General features: G+C 40.2%; 1 protein-coding gene across 2 annotated transcripts in view; it reads left to right on the forward strand.

Moving 5' to 3' along the window:
* The window catches only part of LOC122789932 (serine protease 23-like), a 163,751-nt gene that overhangs the window by 107,447 nt on the left and 37,919 nt on the right, over positions 1-18,385 (forward strand). The window contains exon 1 of one of the 2 annotated variants that reach the window (XM_044057406.1): positions 706-807. The exons of the other annotated variant lie outside the window; for it this stretch is intronic. The gene's annotated coding sequence lies outside the window, so the exon portion shown is untranslated. Of the gene's footprint in view, positions 1-705; positions 808-18,385 lie in introns of those variants that run through there. 2 annotated transcript variants of the gene reach the window in all.

Genomic DNA, 18,385 nt, shown 5'->3' on the forward strand with positions numbered 1-18,385 from the left:
ATTAAATTTTATAGTAAAATGGGGGCAAGATGATACCTAATGTCCTTTGAGATCAGGTGGCTTCAGAATGACTGTGTCACAAAACAGTTTTACCACTACACAAAACCATGTTCATTGTATCCTGGATTCCAAAAGCAATGCAACACATTTCAGTAACTCTGCAATGCATAGTACATTTCATTAACTAACTGGTTATCACAATTTCTGTCATACATTTGATTGAAAAATTTTTTACTGACTTCTGCATGAGGAATATATGTAGGCGCTGTGACTATGAAGACTTGTGCGAATCTATGAAAGACTGTGCCGCCCTACTCATAGCTGTATCAGGTGCTGTAGTTAGCTCTTTTGTAAGTGTTATAAGTGTTAAAGTTTTGAACCCAAAACAGTGATTTCAGTACTATTCAAGTCCTTGAGTTCAGACTAAGGTCCCTCAGAAATGTAAGAGACCTTATTGTGGAGGAACAGAGCAAAGAAGGAAATAAAGTATGCACTGTGAATGTCACAGTATCTAAGACACTCTGTGCTCAGACTGCCTGACATTAGTAATAGAAAGAAGATGCCTGCCATCATGTTTTACGCCATCTTAAGATATAAGGGTGATTAGCTATAAGTTCCCAGAGTGGCTTTGAAATACAGTTCTGTTTGTGATGTGAACTTAAAAAGGGGGCTGCATATTAAATGTGGTATTTCCAAACACAGTTTTCTTCTTGCAGATCAGAAGTACAAAATAAATAAATAAAGGAAGCAAGCAAAGATTTCATGAAGCTGTAGCTAAGTTTCAGATAATGAGCTGCAAAGCAACAGGTAAGTAAGGTCTTTGATAACCATACAAGGTGTGTTATTATTTTTTCATGGCACCCAGGTCTATTAAAATGATGCAGATAAACAATTGTTTAAGCAGAGGAAGGGTTCACTTTCTCCTCGAACTTCAAAGCTCATCATGACTTCAGGATACTACTTTAGAAGGCCTTCCATCTAAAGAGGTGAATGCTAAAAAACTGGCTCGAGAAACGTGACATACACTTTTGGGAAATTAATTTAAACCTGTTAATAAAACAGCAAAAAACACTTTTATTTATTTATTTTTATTTATTTTACATTTGTTAACTGGGATAGTCCGACTGGACACAGGTCCATTTTCAGCGGAGGCCTGGGGAGAAAAGCTCCACATGTGGATAGTTACATAAGAGTTAAACAGTAGCAGTTTTATACAGTCACATATAGATACCAATACAGAATTATAGGATTATATGCATACTTGGAATACATACATACTTAAACTTAACATTGTAGTTTTCTTGTTCGAACTTTGACATTTTTAGTGGTACAAGGCTGAAAAAGGTAGCATGTCATTCAGTAGTACAGTACATATGAGAATGAGACTAAGTCTGAAACATTGACTATTTTACAGATAGCCAGGTAGTGAAGAGAGTGGTAAGCTGGTTAGTCAGGGTTGGTACAGGGGCACAGCCAGTGACTTTTTAGGAATTTTTTGAGAGATGTTTTAAATTGGTTAATAGTCTGGTTTGCTGTAAGTTCGGCAGGGAGCCAGTTCCAGATTGTTCCAGCAGAGTTGCAAAACAATGAGTCACCTGCTGAGTTTTTAGATTTAACAGTTTGTGCCAGTATTTTGTCAGAAGACCGGAGAGTTTTTAGGTTACTGTAAGGGGTAATTATATTTTTGAGTATGGGTGTGCTTTTGGGCTGATGGAGGACTTTGTGGGCTATTATTAATTGATTATACTGGATTTGAGAGGGGAAACTCTAGCCAGCCTAGAAACTTTAGCCAACACTTGCTAAAATGTTTCCACTGGAGGAGTCAGATGTATTCCTTTTCACATGAAAAAAAAATCTTGCTTTACTCTTCTGGTAGTTCGCATGATAGACGGGCTAATTTTTAAATGCATGATGTGGGTCCTGGTGAGAGTAACAAGAGAAGTCTGTTCATTTCCCAAGGCCTTTGATGCTAGAAGGTGTCAGTAATTCCCACCAGTTTCAAACATGCAGAATATTTGTCCTGCAGATTAGTGTGATCTGCACAAGAATGCATGAAAACACAGAGCTGTGCTTTGTGCCAGCAAGGTTGGTATCCTTGTTCAAGCCAGTACTGTTACTGCCAGGCAGTACCAGTTCATGCCATGTGTGAATGCTCACATATGCTATATTGTAAGTCCTTATCCTGATGGGGAACAGCCTGGATTCACAGTCTGAAGGCTGTTACTCAAAAGCTATTAATATGAGGAACTCTTCAGATTTCAGCCGCAGCCGTGTTGCTTTTTGGATTTTATTTTATTTTGCAAGGTGACCCACCAAACATATGACATTTTTGAGAAGACAAAGATGACATTCCAGTGAAATGATTGAGGAAAGTTACAGGATGAAACATAACATGAACAGGAATGTATGATAGAAATGACATGCTTCATATTCTGAATCAACATACAGAGATATTTCTGCAATCAATGCAAATTAAGTCTAAAATAATACAGGCTATCAGTTATGCACTGTTATAAACCCTCCAGCATGTCTTGACATTTCTCTACAACCTTCTCACACTGGGCTGTGTCCCTAAATGTGGGCATCCTTATAAGACATATTTGACTTCTCATGTGATGTGAAAGAGGCTGCATTCTGAGGCAATGCTGGATCACTAAATCCCTCACCATGTTATGGAGAGTAAGCCCCGGATCACTGCAGAGAAACTGTGTGTACCCAAGACCTTCTTCATTCAATCACAACCCACAGCTAAGGTGAATGATGAAGGTGGAGTTATAGAATATCTGGTGCAACAAAAGCTTTGTCCTAGAACTCATTTAATTTCATCATCAGGATGGTTTAGTGCCCAAAGGACTGCAGCTACTACCCTAATCCACTGGTTGGTTTCATGCTTCCCAGGGCACAACTTTCTCCACTAAAGGCAGATCCCTCCTAAACACACACACACACACACACACACACACACACACACACACACACACACACACTCAGCAATACACTTTTCCCCACAGCAAAAACATATTCTATGATTTAGAAGTGCTGATTCACAGCCAGACCATTCACACTAAACAGAAATTTACTCGAGAGTGTGTGTCAGAGAGAGTGGGGGTCAAAAGGGCCACAGTATCAGCAAACATCTATGATGCTACCGCCACATCCCTTAAACAGCTTCAGCTAATTGTCAATAGCCTGTCTGTGGGAATTAGGAATGGAAGTGATAACAATAAGCACCCTTAACAGAGCACAACAACTATCTTGAAAGACTTAGGTTTGAGAATAAAATGTATACATTGACCTCACTGTGTTCATAATGAACCTAGACAGCATGAGGTAGTGGCTCCAGGACTCCATATATCTTCAGGACATTCTGCAACACATAAAGGAACACAAGCCTTTTCCAAGCTGCAAAATAATTACAGAGCTAATGTCCAAACACACATTTGTCAAGTGCTGTTTCAGTTGAAATAGCTTTTGACAAACTCAAAAGATATTTAAAAAAATGTATTTTTCTGTGGAGGGCTTTTCCCCTTTTGACAGAGGACAAGGCCTACTGTCCTTGGATACATTTTCCTGACCTAAGTAATATGATGGCTACCAGGGATATGGTTTCATGCTCCACACCACAGGCACCAACTTGATTGAAATCTGAATTATAAAAATGTGTACACAAGGGAATCACTCACCGATAGCCACAACTGTGTGTTGAAAATATGAACTGTTCCTGAGGTCTGTGGGTCTACATCATTCACAACCAAAAACAGGCTTCACACTGAACAGATATTTTTAGCTTAGCATACCAGGCTACATTCCAGCTTCCATCTGGATTCATTGCCTTCCAGTGTTGTCTTCCCCACAGTAGCTGTATTTTGAATATTACACTCACATGCTCACTTCCCTATTGAAATGTTGACACTGAAAATGCAGTGCCGACATGCCAAAATAAAGACAGAAAACACAGCAGAAGAGTGAATCTCAAAAATTGCTCTTCCCTTAAAACGTCTTTTTGCAGGGGGGCAAGCCCCATTGCACACCCCAAGTTAGATAATATCAACTCCATATCTCAGAGGAAAGGGAATATTCCAGGAAATGGCATCTCAGACATAGTATATACAAGTCTGATCTTTTGTCCATTCAGTCTCCATATTTTGGGATTCGATCTAGTGAGTCCCAACATTTCAAACAGTTATACACACAAACATATGCAAGGATACATACTTGAAATTTACAGCACTGGCTTTTCTTTGAGATATTTGTTTTATTTATTTATTTATCCTTTGTTGCCCAGTTAGTCCCACTTAGCTAATAGCCTTTTTTCTGAGGAAACCCCGAGGTGGTACTTTTACTACTGGGGAAATTTGGCCAGGGCTTCAGGGAACTTCCCCTTCTCTTTTCAGTAGGTGCCATGGGATCTTTTACATCTACCTGAGCTACCATCAACTCATGCAGATGGGACATTGGTTTAATGTCTCATTCAAAGGATGAAACACTTAAGGAGATCAGCATCTGCACCCTCCCCCATGCTGCAGTCAGCAATCCATCTACCTGGTGTGGGAATAGAACCCACAGCCTTCTGTACCAAAGGTGAGTGTGCTACCTGTTGCACTACTAACACTGATAGACAGGAAACAGGCAACCCAGTGAAAGCCCACATGGACACATGAAGGGCAGCCACAGTCTGCACAAAAGGCAAACCATCCAGGAATTGAACCAATATCTATATGTTGTGAGGCAGCAGCACTATCTGCTGGATCAACTGAATTTAGAAAATGCTGTTATGGCTATAGTCAATAGTTTGAAGTTGATTGGCCTGTAGATAAGATGTCAAAGTTCGATTGATCCTGCTTATCAGTGTTAACTATTATGCTGAGGGTTTCCTGGTGTTTTTTCATGGGGGGGTGTGTGGTTCAGGATAGGGCCATGTGATATCTAAATATCTACTAGGATTAAGGCTATGAGCTCTTAAGGACCTTTGTCCTATAGTCATGAGTCTGATTTCCTCAGTTTTTATTTGTCATTTATGTGACATTGAGAAGAACTCTGTAAACAGTGCTCCCAGGTCATCCCCTTAAAATAGGCACTTGTCCCAGTGGATATACCTTTTTAGTAAACTGAGAAAATGCCTCCAGTAGTATACTCAGACATTTTTTAAGAATCTGCCATGGTGAACTATGTACAGGAAAAGCAATAAATGGCCAGAAGTACTGCATATAAGCAAAATAAAACCATGTCTCTTTAAGGAAAAATCATCACAATCACACAGGAAAGAAGAGTTGTGCTACATATTACATGGTCCTAGTAAGTGAGTTTTTTTATGTGGAATAAATAACAGAAGCAGGACACTTTCCCATACCAAGATTTACATGTTCTCATAGTTAATGGCTATGAACAGGAAAACAACAGGTAAAGAAGAAGTCTTTTTACATGTTGAAATGACAGTTTCTTCAGACATCATTTCTTACAAAATGCCTGTAATGCCCACAGAACCTTGGAAACCTACAAGGCCCTGACATGGAGCAAATCTGAAGGGCACGTATTAGGCACAGCATTAAATATCAAAATACCAAAGATGATAGAGCTAGGAGAAGAATATATCCAAAAGCAAGCAAAAAAAAGATGAGTCCAATAAAGTATAATAAATTTGTATAGCAGACCAGTGATATAGATTTAAATGCACAAGTAAAAGTCTAATGAAATATAAGTATAGGATATGATTCTCACAAAAAATGTTTCAACTAATAGGAGAAGGCCTGTAGTGTGTTTTCAAACTTGACAGTAAGTAAACACGTGCACTGGCTATCAATTGTTACATGAAACTGTCACAAGGCTCATGTAAACAGGCGAACAGCATATCTTGGGAAGGCTGAACTATAATTTGTCTCACACTACCTAATAATGAATTCCATTTAAAACTTTTGGCAGTAATTTTGTTTAATCAGGATAACAGCCCAGCAGGCAGACAACAATATTAAGTTCCCTTGGTAATGTGATGGGGGAGGGGCACAAATACTGCAGCTGCAGGTTTCCAGTTGGTATGACAGGCCTGCCATGTGTTATTTTGTCCTGCTGGGACTTCAGTGTTAAGCCTTACAGGAAGCTATATTCTGATGTCCAAGTGTCTTTGTACCAATACTGCTCTGAAGGGAATTCATTGGCTTTGTTAACTGTTGTGCATTAACAACGCAGATATGACTTATGGTTTATTTTTCTTTGTGATAGCAAGTCCCAATCTACCATGATATTGCAGGAAATAGCACTGGAAAAGAAAGACCAATAGTGCCACATATACTCGTCTTTTTTTCATCTCCAGTGCCTTTGGAAGAAAATCAGTTGGTTGGAAACACTGATGACTAAAACATGAAGTCAGCACTAACAGTTTTGAAAGACCAAACATCAACTTTATGCATCTGAACTGGAAAAGAAGCAACAGCTGTGGGAATTGTAGACCATCATTCATTCTGGAATTAATGAGTTATTACTTTTTTGTGAATTTGCATGAGCAAAGCTTACCGATATTGCAGAACCAGCTTTAGAAAAGAAATGTTAACAGTGCCACATATACTTGGTATTTTCGCCTCAAATGCATTTGGAAGAAAATCAGCTGGCCAGAAATATTGATGAATAAAACACGAATTACTGACTACCAGTGTTGAAACTGAAAACATCTTTTTTTATATAATCTGGAAAGGGAAGCCCCCAGCTGAGGGAATTGTAGGCCACTCTTCATGCTGAGGGTAATTAGTTATTACTTTTCCCTGAAGTTACATTTACAAAGCATATTGCTATCAACAGTGATACCTCAGAGTTCTGCCAGAAGCCCTGTATGGAGGGTGTGTATCCCAGCAGTTTAATGACAGTAGTAATCAGGGAATATAGTAGTCATATTTTTACTTTGGGTATCAAGAAGGAAACTACCATTCCACAGAAAGTGATGATTATTATTTTAATTTTCAGAAAGCCAAACAGCAACAGTTTGGCGTCTTTTTTTTTTTTTAGTGAATGACCACCACTGCCACCATTTCTTCATCTGAGTGGGACCCATAATTTATTTCTAATTTGCGGATTTTATTTCCACTGTGGTTGAGAGAAACAAAGAAAACTGAGAGAAATGCTTTTATGCTTAGCAGCAAGTTAATAAAAATAAACCCATTCCTAATTCATCCATCTGTGTACTGTCCTGATTTGCATTCCTGAGAGTAGTATTGTGCCATTTCCCAAAATATTCTGTTATTCTAACATATTTATGAAAATTACTGCATCATATATAACAGTGTGGAGTATATGTAACATACTTGATATTATGCATTACCATTATAAACTGCACTATAATGCAATGTAACACTGTAATATACAAGGAAATAATTTTATATTACATTATGCTTGTCAGCAAGAGACGATTAGTTTCTCTAGTCTGCCCATTTACAATCCAACTCATCCTCTCTCCCAATTTTCCACCTCTCCCATGCTGCACCCCATACTAGTAGTCCATTTTATATGTCCACAACACTGTGCAGAAAAAACACAAAATCAAGAAGTGGCTGTCCTGAGGAACTTGCTGATTGTCACCCTTTATTTGCTTTCTTGTTCAGTATGATCTCTTTACAATTGTCTGATAAACTGATAAACCCTCCTCTGCCTTCCTCTCCAACCCATACCTCTCACTCCTCCCACTACCTTTTAGCTCTGTAGCACAAATCAATTTCCCTCTCTCCACCACTGCTTAACCCTGATTTTCATTCACTTACTCTTTTATTTTCTCCCCCCTCTTATCTGCTCCTCCCTATACCTTCTTACCTTTCTTACAACTTTCCTTACAATCAATGACTCCTCTCTTTTCTTCTCAATAACACACCAACATAAAATAACAGCATGCTAGTGTACTTCCTCTTAACTCCCTTTCTGTTCCTCCTCTCTGGGTTATCATCTTATCACACTAATCTACAATACCTTCCTCTGTCTCCCACTCTTACCAAAGTAACATCCTCCTACAATATAGCCCTGACTTCCCTATTTCACCCTCTCTATCTACAGTACCTCCTATATTCAGTTTCATAAATTAAAACATTTTCAGTTTTTCTCTCACTTCCCCAAAACATAAATTCAAACCCACTAACTACTACTATTATTTCTCTAACCCTAATTTACTTCCTATATCACTCTTACCAGATGGGGACATCCACCCCTATCATGGTCCATCCACTTCCTCCAACTCTACCACCTCCACCTCACCTGTTGGGCACCAACTCCCCACCTCTCCAACTAAACACCTGTCTATCTACTACACAAACCTACAAAGTATCTCAAACAAAATAACAGACTTATATGCTTGGATTGCCCACCATCACTCTCCCCACATCTTAACTTTCTCAGAAACCTGGCTCAAACCTCATATTGTAAGCTAAGAAATTCTACCCTCCAGCTATAACATTTTCCAGCAAGATAGGCTTTCCAAAAAAGGGGGAGGTGTTGCTATCATGTACCCAGAACAGCTTAACCTCCCCCCCTTCCTGGCATCTTCCCTGCAGAACTTATTGTTCTCAACTGTCACCTTAACCCACACAAAAATTTGCCATAGCATCTATCTATATACCTCCTGGTAACAATATTCCAATTCTTCAATCTACTTTATCCTGAATCTCCAAAAATCTATCATACGAGACTGTCATACTAGGCAACGTCACTATTGGTTGGAATAAACTCCCCCCCCCCACTCCCATAGCCTAAGTATTAATCTTTTTGGTTTCAGTCAACTTATTTCTGCTCCCACCCTCATCAATAAAAACTCTAGCTCTATTCTTGATTGGATCTTAACTTCCAACCCTAATCAGTACCAGAATCCCTCCACTTTACCGGATCTCAGTACTAAGACTACCTTCTCAAACCTCAAAATCCCACCTTTATAGAGACTGCCGCAACCTGTCCAACTTCAATGCAGAAATTTTCAACAACCAACTCTCCCTTGTCAATTGGTCTCACCTGTATAACCTTCCTCTAAATGATGCTGTTCTCGAGTTTAACAGTATTTTCCTAAACATACTAAACGGCCTAGCACCCATCAGGAAAATAAGGATCAACTCTAATCCCATGCCCTGGCTCTCTATATATGCCCTTTTCACTATGAAACTTAGAGACGCTACCTAGAAACAATGAATTAAGTCAAAATCTCCTTCCCTCCTCCTTAAATTCAAAGAACTAAGAAATCTTACTAAAAAAACTCATTACCTGTGACAAGAAAAAATTCTATCAAGAAGCTCAATCTACCCACACTTCAAATCCAAAAAAATGTTGACACACCATGAACAATATTTTCCATCCAGGTAAACCTTCAACCTTCAACCCCCAACCTCCAACCCCTTCCCCAATAAAACATCTCTTGAAACTGCTACTCTACTAAATAATTACTTCTTTGACTATATCTGCAAACTAACTCCCCCTGACAATAACCAATCATAACCCCTCACCTCCTAAACTACCTGCCTCCACTCAGCCTTCTCCCTGAAACCTGTCTCCACTGCCTATATTAAATCCCTTTTGCAAAAACGTAAACCATGTTCTCCTTCATTCAACAACCTACCCCCCATTTTCTCAAACCTGCCGCCAATTCTATAGCATAACCTGTCTCTATCCTTATGAACTGTTCTATCAAAGTATCCTCAGTCCCCAAAATTTGGAAATCCTTTTATAGAATTCCACTTCACAAAGGAGCAAACTCCACCAACTCTTCCAATTTCCTCTCCTTTCTCTCAAAAATTCTATCGCAATGCATTCACAGAAAACGTCTTAAATATATACTCCAGGAAAACCACCTCCTCACCCCCCCCAACATGGATTTAGGTCCCATCACAACATATCCAAAGCCCTTCTATCCTTCAACCAGACTATAGCAGAGGCAAGAGATCACAATAAACTGGTGTCATGTCTCTTCCTCAACCTCTCCAAAGCATTCAACACCATCTCCTATCCTAAGCTTCTTACTAAACTAACTGAACTCAACCTCTCCACATCCACTGCTCTCTGGCTGTCTAGTATCTTAACAACAGACTGCAGTCTGGTAGATGGCAAACCTATTCCTCACCTTTCTTACCTATTCAAACTGGTGTCCCCCAAGGATCCATTCTAGGCCCCCTTTTATTTAATATTTTTACTAACAATCTCTGCTCCTCCTGCTCCACCTCATCTCTGATCCAGTATGCCAATGATTCTATGCTTATTAACCTCCCTGGCAACCCCACTGAACTTCTCTCCCTCACACAGACTTCTTTTAACATCATTGAGTACTAGCTAATCAATAAACAACTCATCCTTAACCCTAAGAAAACTAAGCTTCTTCTTTTCCTTCCAAAATATATGTCCAACCTTAAAACTTCCTTCAGTCTCTCTTCCCTTGACAACACCATCATTCATGCTGACTCCAGTACCAGACTTCTAGGAGTCACAGTTGATGATCAACTGAAATTTGACCATCATATCCAACAATCCATCAAAAAAAAAAACAATCAAAAACTCAGTTTACTGTACAGAAACAAAAAGTTCTTATCCATCACATTGAGGACTTCACTTGCTGAAGGCTACCTCCTCCCCTGCCTACTCTATGCTTCCCCTATATTTGCCCACCTCCAAGCAAATCTTTTAACCAAACTTGAACAAACTTATAACCAGATAGCCAGATTTGCCCGTAACTTCCCTTACAAATCCCATCACTGCCTTGCCCTTAAACAACTACAGTGGCTTGAATTTCCTCAACTTCTCCAACTTTCTCAGCTACAGATAACACATTCTGTACTTTACAAACCCGCTGACTGTCCCTCCCTGTCCACCATTCTATCCCTTTACAAACATTCACAATCTCTCTGTAGTGCCAACCAACTGCTAATTGACACCTCCAGGCCTTACAAAATTATAGGCAGTTTACTTTATAAATGCTGCTTATCTCAAACTTGGAGCAAACTCCCAACTAATATATGTTCTATCCAATCTCCGTTCCATTTCAAAAGAGAATTGAAAAACTACCTTGCTGACTCTCTTTCCTGCAACTGTCACCATCCTACCTAACATTTACTTCCCCAGTCATTACACTACAACAGTTCTCCTCTTTTTATTTTAATATAGCTTTATAATCAACTAGTAGTGTAGGCCACGGCACTGAGTAATACTATACTTAAATCTCATCTTTTCTCTTCCTTAGCTACTATTCTACCCACCCCTCCCTGGTCTCATAACTGCTTCCCTTCACTCTCTTGACTCTCTCTTGACACACAGAGCTATTTGAGTAGGAGCACCTGATCTGTGATATATAGCAATAAGTAGCCTGTTTTTTGCTTATTTGTAGTAGTTATTGCCTATTCTAGATATTTATAGCAATTTTATTGTATACTGCATACTTGTACTGTATTTCATAGCTATTGGCTCACTGTTGGTTTTCTGCTGTGATAAACATTTCTGTAGTGTGTTCTGCCTAAAATAGTTTAGGTAGTAGCTGTAATATTCTCCATATTCCTGATTGTGTTGTGGGCCTAGTTGTTTGTTAGAGGCTGTTTTCTGAGCTCATTGTCCAGGCCATCTTAGTTAGCAAAGACCATCCCCCACTTCAGTGAGAGTTTAGTGTTTGTGGTCATTGTCTAGTTGGGTTGCCAGGTCTGCGGCTTGGAGAAAGCACCTCATTGGTTCTTTTGAGCTTTTTTTAAAGTTGTTTCAGGTTTCAACTTTCTGTTACTTAAGAAGTTAACTTGAGTGTTTCAGCCATTACACACAGAGCTATCTGAGGAGGAGCACCTGATCTATGATATATAGCAATAAGTAGCCTGTTTTTTGCTTATTTGTAGTAGTTATTGCTTATTCTAGATATTTATATAGATTTTATTGTATACTGTGTACGTGTACTGTATTTCATAGCTATTGGCTCACTGCTGGTTTTCTGATGTGATAAACATTTCTGTAGTGTTTTCTGCCTAAAATAGCATTCAGCCTCCCTCCCTATTGGCATCTTGTCTTTACACCTGCTGGCCTTGCAGCTGCCTGCCCCTACTCTAAATTTGATCTTGGACACTTCTTCCAGTCTAGTGTCATTAGCTCATTCTACCTAACACAGAGAGAACATCTGAGAAGGCCAACCCACTTAGTTTATTTCCTTCTGTTCCTCCTTTCTCCCTTTCTTAAAAAAAAAAAATTGCCTGAATCTCCTTGTGTTCTGACTGTGCTTCTCAAACATTTTGGAAATATAGAGTATATTTTAGTGCATTTATTAAAACTGTATTTGCCTTAATATTGCTACAACTCAAGTGCTCTGGGTTGCACTGCATCTGAATTGTTTTAGCTCCTTTTCTGTCTATATAGACTTTTCTGTATATGTAGACTAGCTACTTATTCTACTGTATTACTGCCTCTTTAATCGTTTTTCAGTTGTACACTTGCCTTGCTTCATTTAAAAAGTTTTAAATTGCTAATTTTGTAGAGTTTTACTTGCATTTACTGTTTGGGGCTACACACTCAAGAGCATTAGCCTTTTCTGTGTTAATTTACTGTATTATTGCATTGTTTAGCCTGTTTTAACCAAAAATAAAAAACAAAAAAATACTATATTGTTTGCTTGTATAGTTCATATACAAGGCTTTGCTGGTTTCAGGACTTTATTTTCTGTGTTCAGAGCTATCCAGACCTTGCTGTGGTAGAGGGAAGTCCTACTGCTTACCAGTGGGAGTGGTGAGCATTGTACTCTCTGTCTAACACTAGAGGACTGGTTCCCAGCTCTGAAATTGTAATTTTATTAGCCATTTTGGGCTAATTTCTATCCCTTTCAACTTTCTGGCTTAAAAACCAGTGTGTTTGCGCATTTTTCACATCATGCAGCACCGCGGGGCTACAGTTAAACTATTCCAGGTGCCAGAAAGTCTGCTCTTCAAATTTTCCATTAGAAATAGCTGGTTTCTCAGTAGTAGCACTAAAATCTGAACCCCTGTGAATAGCACTTGCTCTAGAACCAGCTGGAAAGTACTATGAAGCCTTAAACTGATACAAGCACTCAACTCTCCTTGTTAATAAGGAGAAATTAATCGTAGGCACTAAACAGCCTATAATTGCAAAGTACCTTGCAAAGGTAAGGGAAAATAGCTCTTGTACTTTACAAAAAAGGCACCTAAACAGGCATGTCCAAGGGTCAGCTTCCAGTGATTTCTGTCCACCTGGTGAATCTGGGCTTAATGGGGCAATGCAGCAACTGCCTCATGTACACAGACAACCCTCTCCTCCTACCATCCAACACTACAATCTGTGAGAGATGCACTTACATAGCCAAACTGGAAGTAAAGCTCACTCCAGCCAGGATTGTGCTAGACAGTCAAGAGGAGAAGGTTAACACCTGCACTACACCTCAAGCAACACATAGCCCTTCAAAACCCACACCATCAACACCCACACATAGCAACACTAAACCCACATATGCAGAGGCCCTTAACATTAACCTGCCCAAGCAACAAGGACTTCCGAAGCTGAAACGCAAACAAACACCAGTCACAACCAAAGTGACACATAGCTCATAACACCAGTGTGCCACCCAACAACAGCCCCTAAGGCAAAACAACGTACCCAACACTTTAGTCATAGGTGACTCTATATTCAGGCACACTGATGTCCCCCTCACCAGGCTGAACAAGGAGAAAATTACAGTCAGCTGCCTGTCGGGTGCCAGGATCCACCACATAACACATGCATTCAAGTCACTCCACAACATGTACAAATACAACTCTGTCATTGTCCATGTTGGAGTGAATGATTTGAGACGTACCTCCCTGGACTACATGAAAAGAGACATGGAAGAGCTCTCAGATCATGTAGCCCAGGCAGGTATGACTCTAGCCCTGAGTAGCATCCTGCCTTCACCCAGAATGATACCACAGTATAAGGACAAAATGATTGACTTCAACAATTGGCTAAGCTTCTGATGTCATTCAAAGGGGATCCAGTATCTGTCTGCCTGGGACAACATGATCAACAAACCACAATGCTTTGCCAGAGATGGTCTGCACCTGTCACCCCTGGGACAGGTTACTGACTAAAGATCTTGCCACCCTTATAGTGCCTTTTTTAGGCAAGGTTCAAAGGACAAAACCACCACCATAACAGATACAAGCATGCAAAATCTGAAGGTAGTGCTACTCAATGCTAGAAGTCTAAACCTCAAAATGCACTCTCTCGAGGCACTCCTACAAATGGAGAACATTGATATCTGTGCAGTAATTGAGACCTAGTTCAAGGCTCCAGAGAGCCCCCCTACAATACCAGGCTACAACTCTTGCCACACTTTTTGGTCACCAAACCAAGACCAAAACACTAAAGGTGGAGTGTCCATATTCACCAAAGATATTTACACCTCCAGGCTAGTTGCCCAACACAATGCATCTGAAATTCTCTAGGTGCAACTAACACTAGGTAAGATTGCAATCCAAATTGTAGCTTGCTACAGATCCCCCACCATGCTCCAAGATTCTCACTACACCTTTCTAAACATACTGGAAAATATTAAGATACAACTAAACACCCTAATACTGGGTGACTTCAACTACCCTGCCATTAACTGGGAAAACTACTCGGGTACCAACACCTTTTCCCAGCGGTTCTTGGAATTCATAAATTCCAATGCCCTGGATCAACTAATCCATTGTCCCACCAGGGGCTCCAGTATCCTAGATGTGGTCATTACTAACATGGGAGATAGATGCTCCACACCAGTGGACACCCCTCATTGGTCAGGTCTGACCATAAGCAAATCACCCTTGACATCCACATCGCACCCCCACCTCCCCAGTAATGAATCCTCTGTAAAAAAACTTCTCCAAAGCCAGCTTCATGCTACTCAAGTCAGAAGTGACAAACTTCATTCCACCCATGCAGACAGGAGCTGAAAGTTCAACTGCTGAATCCTACACTAAGGCACTGTACGAGCACATCCACTCATGCATGAATTGTGCCATCCCAAATAGAACCAAGACACTCTCCTCCAAAAAAAGGAAGCCAATCTGGTGGTCCCCTGCCATAAACAAGCTATACAACAGAAGGAAGAATCTGGTGCAGAAAAGAGGAAAATCCCAGGATGCAAAAAAAACCTCCCTTACCAGCCTCAGTAAGAAGCTGAGATCCCTCATAAAATCCTCCAAAGCTAGTTACGAAAATAAAATTGCCAAAGATTCCAAAGACAACCACAAGGCATTCTATAGTTATGTCAAGAATCTAAATGGTAATGCTCAGATATGCTCTAAGCTACAACAGAATGGCATTAAATATACTGATCACAAGGATATTGCTAATATCCTGGCAGATTGATTTAGTGCCAACTTTACCCCCCCCCTCACCCCCTAAAGGGCCCATCTCAATAACAAAAGATTGCCAAATTCCGGTAATCACGACCACACAGGTAGAAACTGCACTTTCCAAAGCTAAGAATACAGCATCCATAGACCAGATGACATCCCAGGCTGTGTACTACATGAACTACAAAATTAACTGGCACCTCACCTAAGTGTCATGTTTATCATAGCCTCACCTCAGGCTTCTTGCCCACTGAGTGGCACACAGCTACAGTTATCCCACTCCACAAGGGGGGATCCACCTTGGATCCTGGGAACTACTGTCCCATCAATCTGACTAGCCTGATCAGCAAGGGAATGGAATGCATTATCATGGAACTTATAAACAAAGACATTAGTAACCTTCAAACACTGGACCCCACCCAGTTTGGGTTCGTGAAAGGCAGAGCTTGTCTCCTGAACCTGATTGACTTCTTTGAATCGGTCTCCAGAGCTGTGGATGAGGGTAAGGCGGTCCACACAGCCTATCTGGACCTTGCCAAGGCCTTTGATACCACCCCCCACTCTGGAATCATAGATAAACTTACTAAGCTGAGCATAAATCCCTATGTGACTCGATGGGTTGTCAACTGGCTTACTTACAGAACCCAGACTGTAAAAGTAGCCAACTCCAAATCCAGCTCCAGACAAGTGACAAGTGGAGTACCTCAGGGTTCAGTCCTGGGACCACTCTTGTTTGGCATCTACTTCTCTGAAGTACAGGCCAACACTAAGGGACTCTGGCTAACAAAGTTTGCAGATGACTGCAAACTGGGAGCCATTATTGAATCCCCAAATGATGTGGATATTCTACAAAAGGACCTTACAGAAACAGATGCTTGGTGCCAGAGCCATTGGCTCAAGCTTAATGCCAAGAAATGTATCATTATCCCCTTTGGGAAAAACCATGTACCCATGAATTACCACATAGGTGGCAGTACACTAAATACCAAAAGTGTGATGAGAGACTTAGGGACACAGGTGGACAGTGGTCTCACCTTTGATAACCACATCACCACAACAGTCACGAAATCCTTCTATGTGGCACACCTCATCACTAAGGGCTTTCCATCCAGAAAAAGGAGGTCATTGTCCCACTGTACTCATCCCTCATTAGACCCATTATAGAATACAATGCTCCGTTTGGTATGTACCTCACAAGACATCTGCAACAGCTGGAAAGGTCTCAGAAATACCTCACTACAAGAATCACAGACCTAAAGCAGATGCCCTATGCTGACCATCTAAAAAAACTCCATTTATGCTCTGTGGCATATCGTCTACTCAAAGGCGATCTTTGCTTAACATACAAGGCCATGTCAAACCCTGAGCTGTTGGACATGCTCCACTTAAAGAAATCCTAATCCCTCAGAGCCACACGCTCCAGGGATCTAAACCTTGTCATCACAATGAACAAAACATGCTAGAGGGATAGGTTCCTGACCCAGAGACTCCCCAGACTCTGGAATAGACTGCCTATACATATCAAGCAGAGCACCTCCTTGATCCTCTTTAAAAGGAACCTTGACGATTGGATGGGAGATATGAAATTCACCCCGGGATTCACGTCAGTCACCCTGCTAGACAGGGGTCCAGGGAAGTAAATATTGCGGGAAGAAATATCCAGGGAATTGTTATGGCGAGGCTTGTATAGGCCCTAGGGCTGATAGCCTAGTACCAATCTATGAACCTAAACACTTCTCCCACCCCTCTGTTTTAACCCTTCTATTCCCATACTACTTCTTCCTCTCTACCAACTTGGTTTACTCACAAAAAAAATACTCCATGTTTCTACCTTTAGTATGTTTTAGCTTTTCTTTCTGCTCAATTTTCTTATTTCTTAATTTCCAGAATGGTATGGATGTATTGTAGCTATGTATTCATATATGGCATGAATGTATGTAGTCGTGTATTCATATTCACATTACTTGTAACTTTGTTATTATCTTTGTATAGAACTTTACACCTTGGGTCTCCACTGAAAATGGGCCACTAGCCCAGCTGAACTAATCCAGTTAAAAAAAAGACAAAATAAATAAATAAATATTATTTGTCCACTTATATTATGCATCTAAGTCTTTTTTTTTTTTTAAGTGGGAATAGCCCCAGTTCTTACAGCCTCTATTCATATTGTTTGCATCTTGTACCATATATATTTCTCACGGTCTTCCGTTTGGCTGTCCCCAACAGCCTGGTATCTCTCAGGGACCTGCAGAACTGCAAACAATATCCAAGGTGTTTCCTGACTAAATTCTAATACAGTGGGAGCATTGGCTCAGTGTTCTTTATCGACTATGGTACATTACAATACACAAAATAATCATAAGTATCACTAACAAAACTACCAGTTGTACAGCCATATTCTTCTTGTAATTCAGCAATATACATTTCTTATCCAAGGAAATTTCCAAATCTCACCTTTCTACTCTGCAGTTCTTATATTGCCACTATTACATCATGTAGCATTTCCCTTTCTCTTCACCAGAGCATTTACTTCCAGAATAAGAGCATATATTTGCTTAGCTATGCCAGCTGATTCATAAATCCATAACTACCAGAACAAATTATTGCATTTTATTAAATGTAATAATTCTGATATCCCATCTGTAAAATATCTTCCTATATTCCTGGGTGTGATGTTTTTCCCTTATTCTTCAATCAGTTCCCCATAATGTGATGCTCACTATCAACAGGTTCATCTGTCCATCATCCTCAGATCCCCTCTGTCATCATCCAGGCAAACATGTAAAGCATATTGACGATAGACAATATGATGCTGCACACCCTTTTATGTCTCCCTGGCTGCTTCATTTTTCAAGGTTTAATCAGGGTCTATATTATGATATCACATGCTCAGAAGAGCAAATGACACATAATCGACCCCATGTAAGCGCAAGTTTATAATGTCGAAACTTCAGGACAGAGATTTTTTTCCAAGGGAAAAAAATCGCTGTTCTGAAAAAAAAAAAAAACTATAAAACATTACATAATGTGGGGGGCGAACCCCCTACTGAAATATACCAACTCCAAGATCGAAAGCGGCCAGACTA

The sequence above is a fragment of the Protopterus annectens genome, chromosome 15.part0 (assembly GCF_019279795.1).
Source record: "Protopterus annectens isolate FY-2018-M chromosome 15.part0, PAN1.0, whole genome shotgun sequence".
Taxonomy (NCBI): domain Eukaryota; kingdom Metazoa; phylum Chordata; order Ceratodontiformes; family Protopteridae; genus Protopterus; species Protopterus annectens.